The 6054-nt window shown below is 54.0% G+C and overlaps 1 protein-coding gene across 3 annotated transcripts in view; it reads left to right on the top strand.

The window, feature by feature from the left end:
* The window catches only part of ZER1 (zyg-11 related cell cycle regulator), a 33200-nt gene continuing 27382 nt past the window's right edge, over positions 237-6054 (top strand). The window contains exon 1 of one of the 3 annotated variants that reach the window (XM_005660496.2): positions 237-374. The gene's annotated coding sequence lies outside the window, so the exon portion shown is untranslated. 3 annotated transcript variants of the gene reach the window in all.

The following is a 6054-nucleotide window of genomic DNA, read 5'->3' as shown; positions in this document are numbered from 1 at the left end:
TCACCGAGAGGCTCCCACCCCGTCCCCGGAGCCCAGCGAGAGCCCGTGAGGAGCGCGATCAGGACCGGAACGGAGACCAGATGCTCCCCGCTCCATCCGCAAACCCGGCGGGATCGGAGTCGTCCGGGATTGGAGCCGCCGCGGAGCCCCGGAACCTTCGGCCGCTGTCGCCCCGGTTCGCCGCGGAACCGGTCGGGGGAACCCATTCGCGGTTGCTAAGGGGCGGCCCCGGAAGTGACGCGCCCCGGGTTTGTTGACAGCGGAGGCGGCGGCGGCTGCAGGCTCCGAGCCGTAGGAGCCGGATCGGGGGAGGGGCCGGGCCCGGGAGCCAGCACCCGCCGGCCCTCAGCCCCGCCCGCAGCCCTAAGGGCAAGGTAACGGCCACGGGGTCTCCCCTCCCCGGCGCGACCCCCTCCCGCCCGGGGCTCCCATCCCTGGGATCCCCAGCTCCGCCCCGCAGACCCCCTTCTTCCCCAAACCCTGGCCCTAGCCTGTCGAGATCCCCTGCTTCCCCCGGAGCTCTGGCTCGGAATTCTCCCGGGCCGCATCCTCTGCGCCTCCTTGTCGAGGAAGCATCTCGTCCACTCCCGGGGCCAAGGGATGTATCTGCGTCCTCTCTCTTTTCCCCTCCTGCCTCCGGTGCCTCACCATCGCCACTGCCACCACTTGCAAAGGTCCATCTCGGCGAATGGTGGGAGGGTTCCCTTCTTAACCCCTGCTGCCCCGTCAGAGAAACATGCCATTAAAACTAAACTCCATTCCTCCAGAAAGAAAATGACGCCCTGTCGCTTAGCCCCTACAAAATGGGGGATAAATGCAAGGCTAAAGAGGCTAGCTTCTGCCCCTCCTACCTGTTGGATGAGCTGAAGTTCCCCCAAAGCAGTGCCTGAAAGCTCAGGGACCGCTTGGATTCTAGATAAGCTCCCCAAAGGGATGACAGAGTGTGGGGGGATGCACAGGGTGGGAAAGGGATGGGGTGGGGTTGCAAACCTGAGGGCCAGAGGAGCCTGATAGGTGAGTTGAAAGTGAAACCGACTGTGCTGGCTACTAAAGTTCTGTGGGTGGAACTTGGCTTGGCTGTTTGGCCCAAGCAGTTCAAGATTTCCAGGCTTTGTGCCTGTCAGTGCGTTTGATTTTTACATCGGGGAAGATGCCTGATGCCTCCACAGAAAAATCACCCCATATGAACAAGGGTCACAGGAGGCTATACTTAGAGCAGGAGGTGGTTGCCAGTGGTGAGGGGGTCTCTGTGTTTCAGGTCACTAATTGATTCAGCAAATCATAAATGTATGTAAGGTGACAACAATGTAAGGTAGAGGAAAACAAAGCAGGAAGAGCCATGCAAAGGCTGGGCTTGCCCTATTTTTAGAGGGAGATCAGAGAAGATCTCTAATGTGATATTTGAGCAGAGACCTGAACAGAGTGAGGGAGCAAGCCACATAGCTCTCTGGAAGCTGAGCAAGTGCAAAGGTCCTGAGGTAGAATACCTGATGATTTAAAGAAACAGCCAGATAATGGAGTTCCCATCGTGGCTCAGTGGAAACAAATCTGACTAGTATCCATGAGATGCAGGTTCAATGCGTGGCCTCACTTAGTGGGTTAAGGATCCAGCATTGCCCTGAGCTGTGGTGTAGGTCACAGACGAAGCTCTGATCTGGTGTTGCTGTGGCTGTGGCTGTGGTGTAGGCCAGTGGCTACAGCTCCAATTCGACTCCTAGCCTGGGAACCTCTGTATGCTGTGGGTGCAGCCCTAAAAGGACAAAAAGAGAAAAAAGAAAAGAAAAGGAAAAAGAAACAACCAGACAGAGTTCTCGTTGTGGCTTAGTGGTAATGAACCCAATTAGTATACATGAGCATGCTGGTTCAATCTCTGGCCTCTCTCAGTGGGTTAAGATTCTGGCGTTGCTGTGAGCTGTGGTGTATGTCACAGATGAGGCTTGGATCCCGAGTTGCTGTGGCTGTGGTATAGACTGGCAGCTGTAGCTCCAGTTTGACTCCTAGTCTGGGAACCTCCATATGCCGCAGCCAAAAAAAAAAAATTAAGAAACAGCCAGAGGGAGTGTCTGTCATGGCTCAGTGGTGAACGAACCTGACTAGTGTCCATGAGGACTCGGGTTCAATCCCTGGCCTCACTCAGTGGGTTGAGGATCTGGCGCTGCCGTAATCTGTGGTGTGGGTCGAAGACGTGGCTCGGATCCCTCGTTGCTATGGCTCTGGCATAGGCCGGCAGCTGTAGCTCTGATTCCGCCCCTAGCCTGGCAACCTCCATATGCCGCCAGTGCTGCCCTAAAACACAAAAAGACAAAAAAAAAAAAAAAAAAAAGAGAGAGAGAAAGAAAGAAACAGCCAGAGGACCATAGGGCTGGAGCCGAGTGAAGGAGGGGAAGAGTGGTTGACAAAGACAGAGAAGAGCAAGAGTTCCAGTCGTGGTGCAGTGGGTTAACAAATCTGACGAGGAGCCATGAGGTTGCGGGTTCGATCCCTGCCCCTGCTCAGTGGGTTAACAAATCTGACGAGGAGCCATGAGGTTGCGGGTTCGATCCCTGCCCCTGCTCAGTGGGTTAACTGTAAGCGTTGCCATGCGCTGTGGTGTAGGTTGCAGACACGGCTCAGATCCCACATTGACTGTGGCTCTGGCGTAGGCCGGGGGCTGCAGCTCCAATTAGACCCCTAGCCTGGGAATCTCCATATGCCGCAGGAGCTGCCCTAGAAAAGGCAAAAAAAAAAAAAAAAGACAGAGAAGAGCAGGGGCCAGATGATGGTGCGGAGGATGTCAGAGACTGTTCATGTGATTCAGGGTCCCAGGGTGTCTAAGGGGACACCCTTTCAAAACTGTACTAACTCGAAGTGTCTGGGGTTAGAAAAAATATAGGTTTGTTCTAGATGACAAGTGGCCATTGTGCTCTGGCCTGGCGTTGTAAGTTCGCTTTCTCCATCTTTCTAATGACCCTCGATGGAATAAGTGCAGAAAGGGCAGCCTTAGAGCATTGTAGTTAAATCAAGTCATGCCACGGCTTCCTGGTTGTGAGAACTTGGACGAGGGACCCTTTCCCACCTCCGTTTCCTCGTCTGTGAAATAGGCTTGTTGGGCCAAAGGCGAGGTCATGCACCGAAGCGCTAGCGCGCTAGTTGGCATATACTGAGTCCTCAGTAGATAGCCAGCAAGCCTGCGGATGGCAGTGACCATGGGGAGGGAGTGTTTGCATGTGTCTGCCCTCAAAGCCTTTCTTTTTAGCACCAGCTGATGATGTCACCAGCTCTTGGCTGCCTCCCTGAACTAGGAGAATTTCAGTGAATGGTGGGGGAGACAGTGGGAATGGTGGTTGCATATCCCTCTTATGGTAGCTTGGTCCTGACTTTTTTGACACCAGGAGAAGGTTATAGGGGTCTTTTCTTTTTTAAAGGCCCAGCAGATCCCCATTCTGCCACATAACATAAGCCAAATGATGGGGTTGGAATAAATATGACATGTGGCGGGGGGCGGTGGCTGACCTGCTGATGGAGGCTGCTGATCTTCGAAGCACCCAGCAGAGGCTGAGATTTTGCAGCCTGCCTTATAGGGAGTGGAACAATGGTTGATCTCTCTCTTCAACCCCCAAGCCTGGACTGTGTCATCAGACCTGGGTCATAAGCTGAGCAGGGCAGCTGGGCCAGAGGATTTGAAAATGAAAAGTCAGAGCGCTCCGATGCTGAGAGCCAGGGTGCTGGAGCCACTTGCTGTGGGTAGAGCCTCGGACTGGTCATCTGGGGACCTGGGTTCAAGCCCTGCTCTGCTACTGCTTCATTGTGTGAACTAGAGCAAGTCGGGTCCCCTGTCTGGGCCTCCGTTTTCCTGTCTCTGCTCTCACTGAAGGCTGTTTGGGAGGATGAAGCGAGATGCAGGTTTTGAAAGAATTCGGTATACTCCAAAGCTCTCTACAAGGTCAAAACCAGGAGCGTTCCCTGGTGGTCTAGCGGCTGGGACTCGGCGCTCTCACTGCTGCAGCCCAGGTTCAGTCCCTGGTCTGGAACAGATCCCACATCAAGCTGCTGCACACAACAACCAAAAAATTTAAATTAAAAAAAAAAAAAGATTAAAAAAAAAAGGTAAAAGGAGTTCCCATCATGGCATGGCAGAAATGAATCCGACTAGGAACCATGAGGTGGCAGGTTTAATCCCTGGCCTCGCTCAGTGGATTAAGGGTCTGGTGTTGCTGTGAGCTGTGGTATAGGCCGGCAGCTGGAGCCCCAATTCGACCCCTAGCCTGGGAACCTCCATATGCTGCGAATGCAGCCCTAAAAAGCAAAAATAAAAAGTGAAAACAGGTATTGTTCTTAGGATTCTGCAGACATGATTTGGGCAGAGAGCTTCAGGACCTCCGCTGTTCTTTACTCCTGAAATGCAAGTTCAAAGATCCCTATTGGGTGCGTTTCCTTTGAGACCAACATCCCATATCTGATTCAGTCACTGGAGCTGATTTTCCAGCTTCAGAAATGAACAGAAGGGTCTCTCCAAGCATTGTTTGTAGGCAGTCACTCCATAACTGTTGGTTGCCACCTTCTTGCCATTATTTCATGGCGTCTCCTTGGCAAGCTCAGGTGGTCAGTGCTGTTGACAACCTCTTGACAGGTGAGGACCTTGGTGGATATTGAGGCTGGTAAATATTGCCTGGGGGAGTTCCCTTCGTGGCTCAGTGGTTAAGGAACCCGACTAGGATCCACGAGGATGCGGGTTTGATCCCTGGCCTCGCTTAGTGGGTTAAGGATCCGGCGTTGCTGTGAGCTGTGGTGTAGGTCTCAGATGTGACTCAGATCTGATGTTGCCGTGCCTGTGGTCTAGGCTGGGGGCTGTAGCTCCAATTCAACCCCGAGCCTGGGAACCTCTATATGCTGTGGGTGCGTCCCTGAAAAAAAAAATATTGCCTGGGGACCTCATGGAGCGGAAGCTCCACCCTCAACCAACCAGTCATGTGCTCACTGTGTCATGGAGACCCCATGGGCCACACCGGGTCCCTTCCTCACGAAGCTTCTGGCACAGTGGTTAGAAAGTGGTGTGTGCCCATAGGACAGTTACAGCGATGCCTAATCATCCGTGCTCAGTGCCCAAGGACACTCCGGGTGGTGAGCAGGCAGTGTGGACTCAGGCTGCAGAAGCGAGAGCTGAGGCTTGGAGCACGGTTCCTGCGTGTAGCACGATGGTAGAGAGAGCCAGGCACTTACTGGGGTACTTTGGGCGTGTCATTGCACCTCTTTGAACTGTAGTCATCCAGAAAACAAAACAATATGTCCTTATAGGTTATTTGTGGCTCCAGTGAGAATATGCATGGAAAGCTCAAAATTCTGGGTCTTGAACTCCCGAATGCATGTATACATGTTGATATGTCCAATCATGTCACCTCTGAGCCTTGGCTGTCTCCACTCTAAGTTGTGAATTGTAACTCCTGCCCCCTGTGGTTGTTGGGAGAATTGAAGGGGTTCGTGCGTGTGGCGTTCTCAGCAGAGGTCTTGGAAACTGGAGCTTGGTATGGCTGTGATGACCGCGAGCCTGGAACCCCGGAGTCCTCAAGGCCCCTCTGCCTCCAGGGGGCACCAGCGAGCGATGATCCCATTCCTCTCCAGTCCATTTCCACACCTTCCTGACCTTACCCACCCTGTAAATTAGTCTCTGCAGGTCGTTCACCCCAGGGATGCCCCCAATTATCACTTGCACCCCTGCCCCCAGGGGGACCCCTGGCACTTGCCCTGACTCCCTTCATAGCAGCCTCCCACTCCCTCTCCTGTGAGCCACTCCCTCCTGGAAAGCTTCCAGCCTCTGTAAATAGGACATTTGTTTGGGTCCCCCCCCGCCGCCCCCCCCGCAGCTCCTGCGTTAATATTTCACAAGTTGGGCGCTGCTCCAAGGCTCAGAGCTTCGGGCTCCCCCAGCCTCTCCGTTGGCTGGGTGTCAGGACGCTGGCAGGGTCCCATGCTCCCTCCTCTGGACCCCAGATTCTCTCTCCCCGCCTTGGATGGACAGAAGACACAAATGGTCTGGTGAGAAGCATGGGTTTGGTTTAGGACTGCCTCCCAGCCTTG

This window comes from Sus scrofa, chromosome 1 (genome assembly GCF_000003025.6).
Source record: "Sus scrofa isolate TJ Tabasco breed Duroc chromosome 1, Sscrofa11.1, whole genome shotgun sequence".
Classification (NCBI taxonomy): Eukaryota; Metazoa; Chordata; class Mammalia; order Artiodactyla; family Suidae; genus Sus; species Sus scrofa.
Note: the sequence above shows the minus strand (reverse complement) of the source record. Positions and strands in the feature narration are given on the sequence as shown.